Below are 16,707 nucleotides of genomic sequence, written 5' to 3'. Positions count from 1 at the left end.
ATCCTCCCAATGCGAGATCACTGGGACAGAAAGGTGGGCTCAGTGTAGCTGTCTTCAGAGCATGTGGACAGGGCTGGCCTGTAGGCTGGAGTGCCCACTGGCTTGTATGTGAGGCCCCTCAGAGAGAGCCAGGAGCAGGAAGGGAAGCAGGACAGACGAGGGGGTGGGAGTCCGTGTGCCTGCACCACCCCATTCCAGCACAGAACTCCAAGGAGTTCAGGAATTCTGCCTTTGAAGTTGTCCTTTCCCGGTCATTATGAAGGTATATTTGTGAAACTAGGAGGATAATATATTTTATTTAAAAGCTTATTCTCTAAATTCATGTGCACATGGGGCTCCACAATGCACACATGTTTTTTAGTCAAAATATACAAATCTGGAGAAAGCCAAATGACCATCCTCACATTCCCTGGTTCCCAGGCAGGGCAGCACTCTACCTGAACAAATCAGTGGCCCACCCACCCCATTTGTGATAAAAGGGAGGAAATATGCTTTATAACTTGGTTAAGGGGTATTATAATGGGAAATACAAGTGCTAGAAAGTAAGGTAAAAACAGATCAAGAACCAACCATTTCACAATTTGAAAAGTACTGTGACAGAAATGTGAGTAGAGTATCCTGCTAGCCGAGAGGTGTGAGTAGAGTATCCTGCTAGCCCAGAGGTGTGAGTAGAGTGTCCTGCTAGCCCAGAGGTGTGAGTAGAGTATCCTGCTAGCCCAGAGGTGTGAGTAGAGTATCCTGATGGCCCAGAGGTATGAGTAGAGTATCCTGCTAGCCCAGAGGTGTGAGTAGAGTATCCTGATGGCCCAGAGGTGTGAGTAGAGTATCCTGATGGCCCAGAGGTGTGAGTAGAGTATCCTGCTAGCCCAGAGGTGTGAGTAGAGTATCCTGCTAGCCCAGAGGTGTGAGTAGAGTATCCTGCTAGCCCAGAGGTGTGAGTAGAGTATCCTGCTAGCCCAGAGGTGTGAGTAGAGTATCCTGCTGGCCCAGAGGTGTGAGTAGAGTATCCTGCTGGCCCAGAGGTGTGAGTAGAGTATCCTGCTGGCCCAGAGGTGTGAGTAGAGTATCCTGATGGCCCAGAGGTGTGATTAGAGTATCCTGCTGGCCCAGAGGTGTGAGTAGAGTATCCTGCTAGCCCAGAGGTGTGAGTAGAGTATCCTGATGGCCCAGAGGTGTGAGTAGAGTATCCTGCTGGCCCAGAGGTGTGAGTAGAGTATCCTGCTGGCCCAGAGGTGTGAGTAGAGTATCCTGCTAGCCCAGAGGTGTGAGTAGAGTATCCTGCTAGCCCAGAGGTGTGAGTAGAGTATCCTGATGGCCCAGAGGTGTGAGTAGAGTATCCTGATGGCCCAGAGGTGTGAGTAGAGTATCCTGCTAGCCCAGAGGTGTGAGTAGAGTATCCTGCTAGCCCAGAGGTGTGAGTCGAGTATCCTGATGGCCCAGAGGAGGCAGACCCTGCTTCAGCCAGGGAAGTTTCCAGTGTGCAAGATGGAACTTCTAGGACGAAGGAGTTTTTAGAAAGGGTTATATTGTGAAAACTAGGTGGGAAGGGGCAGCCTGTTGTTCAGTCTAGCTAAAGGACCGAATTTGTAGAGAGTCCAAGGGCCACGTCTGCAGAGGTGAGGGGGACAAGACTGTGGAACCTCTGTGTTCAGATCAACATTTCCCAAACTGCTTTGTAGCCATCTTTGTGCTTCTAGAAGCTACTATAATGTTACCAATATTTTTCTTCTAAAATTTACATAAATATACATACACACATCCACACACACACACACACACACATATATATATGTGAATGATATTATGTGGAACAACTGTGAATCTACATGTGAGAAAAAAATGAGTTCAGACACAGACTTTATACCCTTCACAAAAATATTGTAGACCTAAAAGTGAAACACAAAACTAGCAAAGTCCTAGAAGATAACAGAGAAAACCTACATGGCCTTGCGTATGGCAGTGATTTTTTAGATACAACACCAAAGGCACAATTTATGAAAGAAATAACTGGTGATCTGACTTCACCAAAATTAAAAACTTCTGAGAAGAAAGTGTTAAGAGTATAAGACAAGCTACAGACTGGGAGAAAATATTTGCAAAAGAAACATTTGATAAAGGACTATTATCCAAAATATACAAAGAACTCTTAAAACTCAACAATAAGAAAACAACTTGATTAAAAATGGGCAGAGTGCCTGACCTGTGGTGGCGCAGTGGATAAAGCGTCGACCTGGAAATGCTGAGGTCGCCGGTTCGAAACCCTGGGCTTGCCTGATCAAAGGCACATATGGCAGTTGATGCTTCCAGCTCCTCCCCCCTTCTCTCTCTCTGTCTCTCCCTCTCTCTCTCTGTCTCTCCCTCTCCTCTCTAAAATGAATAAATAAAAAATTAAAAAAAAAATGGGCAGAAAACCTGATCAGATACTTCACCCAAGAAGACATACAGATGGCAAGTAAGCACATGGAACATCATACGTCATGACAGAATGAAAATTTAATGAGATACCACTACACGTCTATTTAGAGTGTCCAAAATCCAGAACACCTACAACAACAAATGCTGGACAGGATGTGGAGCAACAGGAACTCTCATTCACTGGTGGGAATGCAAAGTGGTACAGCCAGGGAAGGACTCTGCCTGAATGGATCGATGGCCCACCACCCAATTTGTGAGAAAAGGGAGGACAGTTTGACAAGTTTTATAAAACTAAACATCCAGCCATTTTTCTTCTTGGTATTTACCCAAATGAATTGAAAACTGTGTATACACACACACACACACACACACACACACTACAGGGATGTTTACAGCAACTTTATCCATAATTACCAAAACTTGGAAGCAACCAATATGTTTTTCAACAGGTGATGGATCAACTGTGGTATATGTAGACAATGGCATATTATTCAATGCTAAATAGAAATGTGTTCTCAAGCCATGAAAAGCCATGGAGGGATCCTAACTGCAGTTTGCTAAGCAAAAAAAGCCAATCTGCCCTGGCCAGTTGGCTCAGCGGTAGAGCGTCGGCCTAGCGTGCGGAGGACCCGGGTTCGAATCCCGGCCAGGGCACATAGGAGAAGCGCCCATTTGCTTCTCCACCCCTCCGCCGCGCTTTCCTCTCTGTCTCTCTCTTCCCCTCCCGCAGCCAAGGCTCCCTTGGAGCAAAGATGGCCCGGGCGCTGGGGATGGCTCTGTGGCCTCTTCCTCAGGCGCTAGAGTGGCTCTGGTCGCAATATGGCGACGCCCAGGATGGGCAGAGCATCGCCCCCTGGTGGGCAGAGCGTCGCCCCCTGGTGGGCGTGCCGGGTGGATCCCGGTCGGGCGCATGCTGGAGTCTGTCTGACTGTCTCTCCCTGTTTCCAGCTTCAGAAAAAATGAAAAAAAAAAAAAAAAAAAAAAAAAAAAAGCCAATCTACAAAGGCTACATGATGTGTGATTCCAACAAAATGACACTCTGGAAAAGGCAAAACTATGAAGACAATAAAAAGATTAGTGGTCCCAGGGGTATGGTGAGGGAAGAAACAAATAGAGCACACTGGACTTTTAGGACAGTGAGACTATTCTATATGATACTACAGTGGTGAGTACATGCCATTATACATTTGCCAAAACCTATAGAATATAAAACACCAAGAGTGAAGAAGCCTAATGTAAACTATAGACTTTGGATGATAAAGTAGTGTCAATGTAAGTTCATCAATTAAAACAAATATACCATTCTTATGGGGTACGTTGACCGTGGTGGAGGCTGTTGGGGGTTAAGAGGTATATGGGAAATCTCTGTACTTTCTACTCAAATTTACTGTGAACTAAAAAATAAAGTTTGAAGAAGAAGGAGGACGTGGAGATGAAAATGGCACTTTACCTCTGTGGTTCTTCTCCTAAAAACCCATAATCCCAGTCAAATCATGAGAAAATCATCAGGCAAATCCCAGTGGAGAAACAATCTACAAAATACCTGACTAGTATGTCTAAGAAACTGTCACAGTCAAGGGAAGCCTAAGGATATATGCCAACTAAATTTTTTAAAAAAATTTTGAGAGAGAGCAAAACATTGATTTGTTTGTTCCACTTATTGTTCCAACATTCATTGTTGATTGTTGTATATGCCCTGACCAGGGATCAAACCCACAACCTTGGTGTATTGGGACGATGCTCTAACCAACTGAGCTACCTGGCCAGGGCTTAACAACTAAATGGAATCCTGGAACACAAAAAGGACATTAGGTAAAAACAAAGGAAATCTGAATCAAGTATGGATTTCAGTTCATAATAACATATTGATATTGGTTCATTAATTATAATGAACGTACAGTACTTTGCAATTTTTCTGTAAATCTAAAAGTCTCTGAAAAATAAATTTTATTAAAAAAATATTTAACACACTTACATTGTTTTTACCCTATGTCTACTTGCCTTTAGAAATGATGTGTCCAGCCTGACTAGTGGTGGCACAGTAGATAAAGCGTCACCAGGTTCAAAACCTAGTGGTTGCAGGCTTGAGCATCGACTCATCCAGCTTGAGTATGGGATCATCAACATGATCATAAGGTCTCTAGCTTGAGCCCAAAGGTCTCTGGCTTGAAGTCCTAGGTTGCTGGCTTGAGTCCAAGCTCGCTGGCTTGAACAAGGGGTCATTGGCTCAGCCGAAGCCCACTCCCCACCCCTGGTCAGGGCATGTATGAGAAGCAATCAATGAACAACTAAAGAGATACAACTATGAGCTGATACTTCTCATTTATCTTCCTTCCTGTCTCTCTCTCTCTCTCTCTCTGTCTCTTTCTTTCTTGACAAATAAAATAAAATAAATAAAAAGAAATGATGTGTCCATGCAAACATGCATAGTGGGCAAAATATTGCACACCTGAGCTTGGTGGGAGCTTGAAGGAGGCAGCAATGCTTACCAATCAACAATCATCACTCATTAGGCATCCTGTGATTTTGGCATTTATTGTTAGGCTATTCTATGTTTATCGTGGCCTAAAGATTTACATGCTAATCTTTAACCTTTTGAGTAGTGAGGTTTTTTATGCTCGTTGAGCCCCGGGAGTGAGTTTTGTTTTTTTTTTAAATTAAATTAGTTCCAGTTCCAGTTTTATTAACTAAAATCATATTTGTTTGATAACCAATTTATGGAAACAAGAGGAACATACAGTTACCTTTTTTTAATGCTGCCTTACACATTTTTAAAATAAATCAATCGTACTCTGGATGGTCAGGAGGCACAAGGATGTACATGAACATTTGTACTACTCAAAGGGTTAAAATTCTGTGCTGGGCAGAAGGAGGATGTGGTATAGTCTTAGTCTGTTCTGGCTGCCATAACAAAGTACCATAGACTGAATGGCATAAACAACAGACATTTATTTCTCACAGATCAGAAGGCCGGCAGTCCAATCTCAAGAGGCAAGCAAGGTAGGTTTTATCCTGTGACCTCTTTCCTTGTAGGCAGCCTCCATCTTGTATGCTCTTCTTTGTTGTACACAGAATATAGTTGAATATGTAACTTCATCTTTTTTTCTAAGTTAAAAGTCAGACGTGCCAAGAACATAAAATTCCAACCTGACAAATGGGGTGAGGAACAAAGGGAGGAAATGACAACTCTGGCTGCCTGTTTTGAGAGAGGAAAAGAGAGATGTCTTGTGTCTCTTCTTATAATCCCATAAGGCAGCCCACCCTCATCTAAACCTAGTTACCTCCCAAAGGCTCCGTCTCCAAATACTGTCACATTGAGGTCAGAACTTCAGCATAGTTATTTCTGGCAAACACCGTCATTTAATTCACAAGAAGAGTTAAGGCCCCCGGTCTCTGAAGCCAAACTGCTTTGATTCACATTCTTATTGGCTCTGTGCCCTTGAATAATTTACTCTGTGACTGTCTGTGCCTTTATTTCCTCATCTGTAAAATGGGAGAAAACAATACCTACCCTGCAAATTGCTCTGAGGATTAAATGAGTCTATGTATAGGGTGGGGCAAAAGTAGGTTTACAGTTGTGAGTACACAAAACACAGAGTTTATTCTTGTATTATTTGTTAAATTAATGTATCTTTTTCATTTGTTCCAAGTGAGAGGAGGTTGAGATAGAGAGACAGTCTCCCACATGCACTGTGATCCACCTGGCAACCCTTTCTGGGGCCGATGCTCTGCCCATCTGGGGCCATGCTTACAATTGAGCTATTTTTAGGGTCTGAGGCTAAGGCTACACAGAGTCATCCTCTGCCTGGGGCCAATGTGCTCAAAACAATAAAGCAATGACTGTGGGAAGAGAAGAAAGGGTGAGGTGGAGAAGCAGATAGGCCCTGGCCGGTTGGCTCAGCGGTAGAGCGTCGGCCTAGCGTGCGGAGGACCCGGGTTTGATTCCTGGCCAGGGCACATAGGAGAAGCGCCCATTTGCTTCTCCACCCCTCCGCCACGCCTTCCTCTCTGTCTCTCTCTTCCCCTCCCGCAGCCGAGGCTCCATTGGAGCAAAGATGGCCCGGGCGCTGGGGATGGCTCTGTGGCCTCTGCCTCAGGCGCTAGAGTGGCTCTGGTTGCAATATGGCGACGCCCAGGATGGGCAGAGCATCGCCCCCTGGTGGGCAGAGCGTCGCCCTATGGTGGGCGTGCCGGGTGGATCCCGGTCGGGCGCATGCGGGAGTCTGTCTGACTGTCTCTCCCTGTTTCCAGCTTCAGAAAAATGAAAAAAAAAAAAAAAAAAAAAAAAAAAAAAGAGAAGCAGATAGTCACTTCTTCTGTGTGTACTGATGAGGAATCGAACTCAGGACATCCACACATCAGGCCAACACTCTACTGCTGAGCTAACTGGCCAGGGCCTCTTGTATTATTATTTAATTATTGTATTATTTTCTATATAGACAACTATAAATCTACTTTTGCCCCACCCTGTATATAAAGTGCTGAGAATAGTGTTGGCACATAGGAATTAGACAACACTAGCTATTATCATCATTATCATGATGTAGGTAATTAGCTTCTACTGGGGATTTTCCTCAATATAGTACAAACAAAAAAAGTTCTGAAGTCAGATGTTTGAGAAATGCTGCAACAAACAATGGGAAGCTTTCAAAAAGTTTTGAGCAGGGAGGGTTCGCCTTCGGTGTTGCACTTTCTCCGCAGACATGCCCATCAGAGACACGCAGCCAAAGTCACTGCTTCCTCCCTTTGTTCCTCACCTCATTCGTCAGGCTGAGCTTTTATGTTGTTGGCACATTCTGACTTTTAACTTAGGGGAAAATGGATGAAGTTACATATTCAACTGTATAATATTATGATAGTTCTCGGCTCCGTCTCATATTCTTTTGGCAGAGAATTATATAAATAAAAACAGACATCTAATGAATATATAACAGTTATGCATTCAACAAGTGTATTTGAATTCCAAGTTCAATTTTTTCTTCTTAACACATGCTTTATTCCATGGTTAACTTCAATGATCATTTTGTTCCTTACCTGAGTTGTGTATGTCATAGTTATTGACGGCACTTGCCCTTCGATTAGGCAGAAACAGTTTAGCCCGTCTTCCCCATCAGTGTGAGTTCTCACAGCTTCCATTTTCAACTGGCTGCACCTAGTTGAATGGTTGGTATCATATACAGACTGTACTATTTCGCATTTTTAATTGTGGTAAAATACACACAATGTAAAAAATGTATCATCTTAATAATTTTAAGTGCACAGTTCAGTTTGGACTGTATTTTTATTGTTAATGCCTGTTTTATGGACCCACCTGCATTTCACTTGTGACTTGCGTAAACACAATGTGTACAAAGCTTAAAAATAAATGTCCTCCGATGCCTGATAACCACATTCACAAGGAGGCTGTAGAAGGTTTTTCTTTGCTTCCTTTTGTTTGCTAGCCTGTTTTTTAAATGGTCTAGCTCATTTCAATGGGAAAAAGGTTTGGTTTTCTAAGAAAACCATAATCATCTGGATGGTAGCAATTACCATCTCGAACCTCCCTGGACAGCTCATATACTTTCTGTTTCCCTGGTACCTTATCTTTTGAATAAGAAAATAAACATCTCTTTGGTTCTCTCCCTTCTGGTGAGGAAAGAAACGGGACAGAGGAATGTGATTCCTGTTTGGCCAAGCAGGGAACCAGGCGAGGAGTCAGGGAAACGCAGTGTCCCAGTGAGGCCCCGGGCCAGGGCTGATAGGGATCCTGCTCTCCTGGGCTCTTCTCCAAAGCTCTGTGCTCAGCTCAGCTAGACGCTGTCACTCACCAAGCTCTGCCTCTGAAGGGTCTACAGCCTTGGCAGGAAGGTAAGCTGCACATATTTAACTATATTAAAAAGCAGCTCAAGGCCATACATAGGTGGCAAATGAAGGATACAGATAGTAAAGGCAGGGGGAGATGGTTAGAAAAATCTTCATGGGAAAAGTGGGGTTCCTGACGTATCTCGGATCTTAGATGGAGAGATTGTTGGAGAAACAAAGGGAGAATTAAGGGCCTGCTGGTAGGACAGTAATCTGCAGAGGAGAGAATGAACATGCATATTGAGAAAGCCTGTATCTCCCTACACTGCTTTACTATTACTTTTCATCTCCTGAACTAAATTCAGTTGGTTGGATTGGTTTTTGCCATTTGCAAAGGTTGTTTTTTGCTTCCACTTCTCCTTCAATCCTTAAGACAACTCCCAGCATTTACCTTTTTGTATTTCTGTGGATGAGCAATAGATCTTGCTTTTCCCCTTTTTTGGACATTGGCTTCCTAAAGGTAGAGGTCATGGCTGTTATGTGCAATGTGTCTGGGAAAAATACAAGGAGATACTCCTTGCCTGAATCAGGCCATGTATCCAGGGTTAGATTTCCCTCCCAGAGAGAGAGATGTCTGAGAAGTGTTGGGGGGTTTTGGGGGATGATCATGTCTTCAGACACTTCTGAGGTACCTGTGAGTAGCTAAGTTTGGGGAGCATCTCCCTTATCGCCAACCATGAATTTCTCCAGACAGAGATCACATGCAGTTTCCATGACTGTGTTTATTCGATAGCAACACTGACCAGTCTGGCCTCAGGGTCAGGTCTGGTGTAAGTCTGGACTCTGAAGGCACTGATCAATTTTGTGGTCTCTCCAGACTCTCTGGGGTCTCAATCTGGTTACTCAACTTCTCCTGATCACACGCTTTAGCCAAGAAAAAAGGGCTTCTGGGCAGAATGCCATTAGGAAGAATGTCCTTCAGAAAACAACACACCCTTTTATTTATGGTCTTTTCCTCCCCCCCCCCCATCAAATCAGATTTTGCTTTCTCACACTACTGAGGTGAAAGAGACAAAGACTTGTGTTTAATATGCAAAAGCAGTAGCTCACATCCAAATTGCTATTATCCCTGCAAAAAGGCTGCTTTCAGTGCTTTAAAATGCCTTAGCTATTTACTTTCATGGCGTGGGTTACATTCACCTATTTTTTGTTTGTGTTTTATATAGCATAATCACAAGGAAAGGGAAGCAGTTCTATACTATTTTTCTAGCCAGTCATCCCATTGAATGTTTATTTAAAACAAAGAAAAAGAAAATTCTACCGCGATTTCATGTAAAGGAATTGCAAACAGGTATAAGACTTGAATTCTAAAAAAATTCTATTTTATCTCATTTTTTTCCTTATTTTTATCTTATTTTCCAAGCCAGGTGATAAAATCACAGACACATGCAAGTATAAAAGCGCCATGTGCCCTCGATTTCTTTTGGTTTTCTTTGTAAAATGAAAGGTTGGCCCTGAATAGATTATTTTTGTTTCCTTCTAATTTAATATTTATGATTTCCACAGGAGGATATGGTGCTGTTTTTGTTGGAAGTTTAAGATGGTAACCAATTAAAGAGAGAGAGAGAGAGAGGGCTAGAAGGAGAGACAAATATTCTGCTTAGAGTAGATTGGTAGCCACCACTTAAGACCTCCTGGTTCTAAGAATGGTCAGCATTAGTGTAAGCAGAAGGGAGAGTCAGCAGTCCTTCCGTGGAGACATTCTACCTGTAGCTTAATATTTGCAGCCGAGGCAGGTATGAAAGTGTGTGAAGTGGTCAAATGAGAGTCCAAGGGGAGTGGTAGGAGCTCCAGTCAATAGGACAGGGCCTAACCCCTGCCTGAAAGTATGTAAATAAAATAAACTATAAAACAGTGTGGCCAAAACATGCAAATGAATCTCTTCCTATATTCAGCCCATAGGCTCCTAGCTTCCCATCCTTAAATTCTAATCCAGGCAATCCCTTTATTTTCTTTAAGTAACATTCTGAGATCCAGAGAGGTGTAATAATTTGCTACAGGTCACACAGCTATTTAGCGGTGTAGCAGGACAAGAAGCCAGGTTTCTTGATTCCCAAGTTAGTATTCTCACATCTGCTTATTCCCAGCTTGACTCTGCTCCAGCCAAGCAGGTCTACTGGTTGTCCAAACATAGAATGTGCTGTGGTCTTGTGGGAAAAACAGCTTTAACAATACCTGCTTCCTAAAGGAAAAAAAAAAGATCTATTTACATACAGTCACTTTTAAAAAGTGTTGGCACATTATTAAGTCATCATTAAATTATGAAGACTCTAAAACAGCCTCATGCCACAGCCACATAGATAATTTTAAATTGTCTAGTAGCCATGTTAACACAGGTAAAACCAATATATACAAAATACTATTATTTCAACTTATAATAAATATAAAAAATATTTAAAAGACATTTATATTCTTTTTTTTTAAGAGAGAGGTAGACAGAGACAGGAAGGGAGAGAGATGAGAAGCATCAACTCAGAGTTGCAGAACTTTAGTTGTTCATTTATTGCTTCTCATATGTGCCTTGTTCTGAAGGCTCCAGCCAAGCCAGTGACCTCTTGCTCAAGCCAATGACCTTGAGCTTTAAGCCAGCAACTTTTGGGCTCAGACCAGTGACCATGGGGTCATGTTGGTGATCCCACCCTAAGCCAGTGATCCAACACTCAAACTGGTAAGCCTGAATTCAAGCCAGATGAGTCCACACTTAAGCCAGCGAACTTGGGGTTTTGAACCTGGGACCTCAGTGTCCCAGGTTGACACTCTATTCCCTGTGCCACCACTGGTCAGGCTGTATTACACAAATATTCAAAAATCTGGTGTGACCTGACCTGTGGTGGCACAGTGGATAAAGTGTCGACCTGGAAATGCTGAGGTCACCGGTTCAAAACCCTGGGCTTGCCTGGTCAAGGCACATATGGGAGTTGATGCTTCCAGCTCCTTCCCCCTGTCTCTCTCTCCTCTCTCTTTCTTTCTCTCTCTCTCCTCTCTAAAATGAATAAATAAAAAAACCAAAAAATAAAAAACAAAATCTGTTATGTATTTTACACTGCCAGCGCATCTTAATTTGAACAGTCACATTTCACATGCTCAATAGCCACTGTGGCTACCATTTTGGACAGTGCAGTTCTGGAAGCTTCCTCATTGTTCCATTCTCCCCTGCTCACAGCTGACCAAGGAAGAGAGAAAGTCCCCAGAGGTTTATCTTTCTTGAGCCTTCTATTGCTAATTAAATTTCTAAGCAACAGCTGAGTCACTTGCAACTGAGGAAGATAATTTAAGAAATCTCTCTCAAAGCCAACATAGCTCCTCATAAAAGAAAGGGAAGAGAGTTTTTAGGGCTAGATGCCTTGCAAGAGGAAGCGTGAGCTTTGAATCAGGTACCCCTGGGTGGAGGCTAATAAGATAAGTAATTGACAAGGAGAGAAAAAAGCAGAGGAGAGGAATGGATTCCATTAGGGTCACTGTTTCCTGCCAGGCCACTATAAAGGAAAGCCTCCAATGCTTTCTCTACTCAGTCCTCACAGCTTGTCCATGAGGTGGGCACTATACAATTCCCATTTTATAGAAGAGGAAACAGACACAGAGAGTCATGCAGCTTGCCTGAGGTCATGTAGCTAGTAATCAGAAGAGCTAGGACTCAACACCTAGTCTGATGGACGTCAACACCTCATTCTTAACCATGGTGCTCTACTTAGGATGTTGTCACACCATCCTCTAAAGATCCAAGAGGGCCACATGCACATCTGCATAAAATGTGCACCGGTGTTGGTGTTTAAATATAATTTATTATTGTCTGAATATGACTGAATAGTCTATTTTCAGGCAAATTTCAATCTAAAGTGGTATCACTGCTTCCCAATAAAGTGCTAAGGTTTATTTTTGTTTGTTTGTTTGTTTTCATCTTTCCCTTTGCTATTTCTTTTCATTCACCCACTGTTTCTGGTGGACTCCTGGGAACAAAACTGTATGAGGGGACAAGAAGGAGCAAAGGAGGAGGAGGTGAATGCCAGAAATCAGCGGGACTGACTACCAGCAGGGGAGTTGGCATTTCTGTAACATCTGGTTTGAGGTGGGAGAGGAGGGAAAGAACAAAAATGTGGTGTTTGTTTCCCTCCTACAATATCTCCTATTAGATTGGACACGGGTACTTGGAATCACAGTGTCCATGATCTGTATGTGGCTGCAGCCGACATTGTATTGATATTTGGTTATTTCTCAGTATTCCCAGAGACCGCGGCCAGTACCGGTGCAAAGAGGGGCAGCCCGAAGAAGGGGGCCATTCACAGACTCAGCCGGGGGTGTCCTGAAGCCAAATGAGAATGTCTTGGGTGTTATTTACGGCTTCAGACACCAGGGGAAGTAAGGCTATAGGCTTCAGCAACGGACACATCCCAGGACACCCCAGGCTGCCTGCGGTCTATGAATGGCTCCCTTCTTGGAGCTGCTTTCGGAGCGCTCTTTCGACCTTAGGCATGTATGTAAGGAAACCCCTAGCACGTAGTAGGCACTGATAGCTTTGAACCATGACACTTTGAACCCACTAGTCAAACCACTTTACCAAAAATAATAGCTGTCATTCATATACGTCTTTATAGAGTATGTTCATAAATGTTATTTTTTAAGTTGTCACAACATTTTTGATTGTGAGGCAGGAAAGAAAAATCTTATTATATTTTCCAGGAAACAATAAATAAACAAACCGAGGTTCAGAGGGCTTAAGTAAATAGCCCAAGGTTCATGCAGTTAGTAAGTGGAAGGTCTGTCTCTTGAATTCAGGTTTCGGGTTCCAAATCCCAAGTGTTTCCCATGCCTGGAGGAGGAGCTGGAGAGCTGTTGGTCTCCCTCCTCCCTGCCTCTCCTTTGCCCTCTGCCCATAAAGCCTGCAATGGACAGAGCCACCTTTTAGAGGGGCCATAACCGAGTTCCCTTCTGTAAGTTAAGCTTCACCTCCTGTGCAACAATAAGCCACTCCCCTGGTTCAGCCATGACTGAGGACCATCCAGGAGCCGGGTACTATGCGAAGGGCTGAGCTGTAAAGAGGAATAAGACAGGTGAGGAACTCACCAGCAGAGGTTTCTGGATGTTTCTGCTGCACACTTGAGAGAGGGATGGGCAGCACGTGCTCTTGGAAACAGAGTGAGAAACAGCAATGACCAGAATGAAGGCAAAATGTCAGTAAGAGTCCAAGAGCAAGGACTCATAAAGTGAATAACAAAGAGACAACTGCAAAGAAAGTGGTAATTGACTTTCAAGCTCCTCTTCCCCTTCTCAGCCCTATTTTCACTATTTCCTGCTAGAAGGTCTGATGTCTAGAAAAGACTTGGGAAAACTGATGCAGGTGGTCCAGGGGTCCATGACCCACTGTGGGTTCTTGGCTTCATGCAGGAAAGAATTCAGTGACGAGCCAGCATAGACTTTAAAGCTAACGTGGGCTTATTAGTGAAGCATGAAACAGAGAGTGGCTACTCCACACACAGAAAAGCCCCTCTTTAGCGGAAGTTCCTCCCTATATCGAGGTTCATTTAGTCAGGGGTAAGGTGTTCAACAAGGGGAAGGAATATTCAGGATCTTCCTGGGAAAGGGCTGGAGCTTTCTCAGAGGAGTTCCGTGGATTATTTTCTCCTTATATGAGCTTTCTGTTAACGCATTGGTACAGGTGTGTTGTTTAGCATGCTAATGTATTACAATGAGCATATTATAAGGCTAGGGGTTACAGGTAGGTGAAATTAGTTGCCTAATTCAGTGATTTTCAACCTTTTTTGAGCCACGGCACATTTTTTACATTTACAAAATCCTGGGGCACACCACCTACCAAAATGACACAAAATGACACTCTAACACAGTACATATTATACATATAGTTAATAATATAGTTTCTAAATGTATTTATACTCACTTAGTGTGAAACCTGGGCCTGTTTCGATGAACACAAAAGGGATATCCTGGCAGGAATGGTAGAAAGACACACACAAAGCTCTTCCAAAACAGTTCTCAGTCTCTCTCTGTTTTTAGTTTTTATCACAGTCAAGCTTGAGAAGCTCAGCTCACATAGATATGTGGTTGAAAACGGGAGCAATGTCAAAATAGCTTTGTTGGCCAGAATGGGGAACTCCTTGGCAACAGATAACCAAAAACTGTCCAAAGGAAGATCAGCAAACTTTAGCTTTACAGTTAGATAACATTGTGATGCACTGTATATCACCCTCTGCGGGGGCCTCTTTTAAAAAGGAAAAGGTCAAATATCTATACATAACCAGCTGAAGCTGAGGCTTCATCTAGTGGTGGCAACATTTACCTCCAGTCCTGACCAGGATTAGAAATCAGGACCATGGGGAGGAGTAGCAGCTTCAACTACTCGCCAAGGCCACACAATGACAAGTACGCAGCAGCCTGAGCAGGGACCTTCCTGGGTGTGGATGAGAGGCGGCCTACTATTGGTTCATCGTTAGTGGTCGGGATGAATCCTAAAAGGTGATTGGTCAGTGAGCATTCCCTGTGCTTCCACTCTTCCTGTTGCTGATAGCTGGAGGGATTGTGAGGGGAATGTTTATGTTCAGATGGAGGCGGCTGGCGGCGGGCCGGATAAATAGCCTCCGTGGGCCATAGTTTGGGGACCCATGTTTAATTTCCCCACGGCACACCTGACCGTGTCTCACGGCACACTAGTGTGCCGCGGCACACTGGTTGAAAAACACTGGCCTAATTAGTTGAAATATGGGATGGAGCTGGTCTCTGCTGGTTATAAACTATAAATCTGGTTGGGAGTGGTCTTACATCCTTGTTGATAGTTCCTGTTTTTATCGATTGTGACTGTGTAGTCACATATCCTAATCTCAAAACTGGCCATATCTTGAGCTAGTTGACCCAAAGAACATCAGGGGAAATTCCCCTTTTGATAGCTTCCTTCTCACCTGGACAGATGGGGGACTACTGCTGAGAGACTGGGGTGGGGGGAAACAGGGAAAGAAAAATTGCTGTGTCTGTCGTCTCTGTTGACTAGGCCCCAGAACCTCTTCTGGTTTGGCTGTCTGTTATTGGTTATGTGTTATAATGTGTGTGAATCAGCCTGTGCATTTAATGCTGAGAGTTAAATCATTCTATTCCAAGACTCTAACTCAAGGAGTGAATGGAGAGAGACATCAAAGGGGCTTTTCCCCTGGATGGAAGGGAACACCACCACCAACAACCATAACTACACGGCTTACCCCTCCTCATTAGGGCTCAGCCTGGTTGGGATCTTCTAGTTCAACTGGCAGCGAGAGAATATCTCAAAGGCTAATTTGAAGGCTCCTAACTTCTGGAAATGGACAATTTACTTTTTAATAAGGAAAAACCCAAAGAGCTCTCCCCGCTGCTATGCCCAGCTTCCCTACTACTGACACCTGTGAGCTGGCGCCAATCCTCAGTGACCCACCCACCAGGAACCCTGACCAATGACCTGGCGGCTGCTCCTTCTGAAGGAAATTCACTTCCATTCAATGCCTACAGCCCAGCTGCATGGCTGCACAGTTCAATTGCTCCAGGGATGCTCCCAGAAGTTCCATCTCCCCACTTCTCAGAAGGCTTGGTGTTGAATGAAGTGAGGGCTCCCTCTTGGAAAGACAAGTGGTGCTAACATTGGCTAACCATCAGGCACTGCCTTGCTTAAATTATTTCTCACAATAAAGAAAGCTATAATAGTCTCTACTGCACATGTGGGGGAACTGAGGCTCAAAGAGATGACATGCCTTTCCCAAAGTCACATAGCCAGCAACTGAAAGGGTCCAAGTTTCATCACAGACCTGTCCAACACCAAAGCTGGTCCTTTCTCACTATATCATTTGGCCTCTTGATTTTTTTAGCATCACATGGATACGACTTAGTATTCCGGTGTACCAGTGCAGGGAACAATTGTGGCTTGTTTGTAGCCCCTCCCCCTCTGGGGAGAATAACTGCTCAGCTCCCAGGGTTCCCACTTAGTACCTGGGCCCTTGTATTTTAATAAACTCTCCTGGTGATTACAGTGTGAAATCTTGGTCAAGGCATCTCTAAGCCTCTATCCTGTGTGCACCACTGGATTATTGAGTGCTAATTTTCCAGGCACTTTATGTTCCCTGTCTCATTTAATCCTCTTGAAAGCCTATCAGGTGAAGAAATTTCAGTAACCTGTTTAAGTTGCCGCAGCTGGAAAATGGCAGACCAGGATGTCCGACACAAGCAATGTGGCCTCAGAGGCTGCAGGCTTAGCAGCGACTCTGTATGGCTTCCCCATTTGTTCCATTACATTTTCATGGGGTCTTCTGGAGAAAATATTTCCCCTCCAGTTAAATGAATCGACTAAGGGGAGCAACTCACTTAACCACATGGCTGACTGACGTTGATAGGATATTTTGAGACAGACAAAATTTTCGGTACTTCCCTCCTCTCCCACCTCAAATTGGATGCTATAGATGTGCCAATCCCGCTGATGCCTGG

The 16,707-nt window shown here is 43.8% G+C and overlaps 1 long non-coding RNA gene across 1 annotated transcript in view; it reads right to left on the bottom strand.

Annotated features, from left to right (window-relative positions):
• Positions 1-9,619: 9,619 nt before the first annotated feature.
• The window catches only part of LOC136390808 (uncharacterized), a 34,145-nt gene continuing 27,057 nt past the window's right edge, over positions 9,620-16,707 (bottom strand). Inside the window, exons 3-4 of the long non-coding RNA XR_010748770.1 lie at positions 13,201-13,283; positions 9,620-10,438 (exon numbers count right to left, since the gene is read on the bottom strand). This is a non-coding gene — a long non-coding RNA (uncharacterized lncRNA). The remainder of the gene's footprint in view (positions 10,439-13,200; positions 13,284-16,707) is intronic.

The sequence above is a fragment of the Saccopteryx leptura genome, chromosome 2 (assembly GCF_036850995.1).
Source record: "Saccopteryx leptura isolate mSacLep1 chromosome 2, mSacLep1_pri_phased_curated, whole genome shotgun sequence".
Lineage (NCBI taxonomy): Eukaryota > Metazoa > Chordata > Mammalia > Chiroptera > Emballonuridae > Saccopteryx > Saccopteryx leptura.
This window is presented reverse-complemented; position numbering and strand designations above follow the sequence as displayed.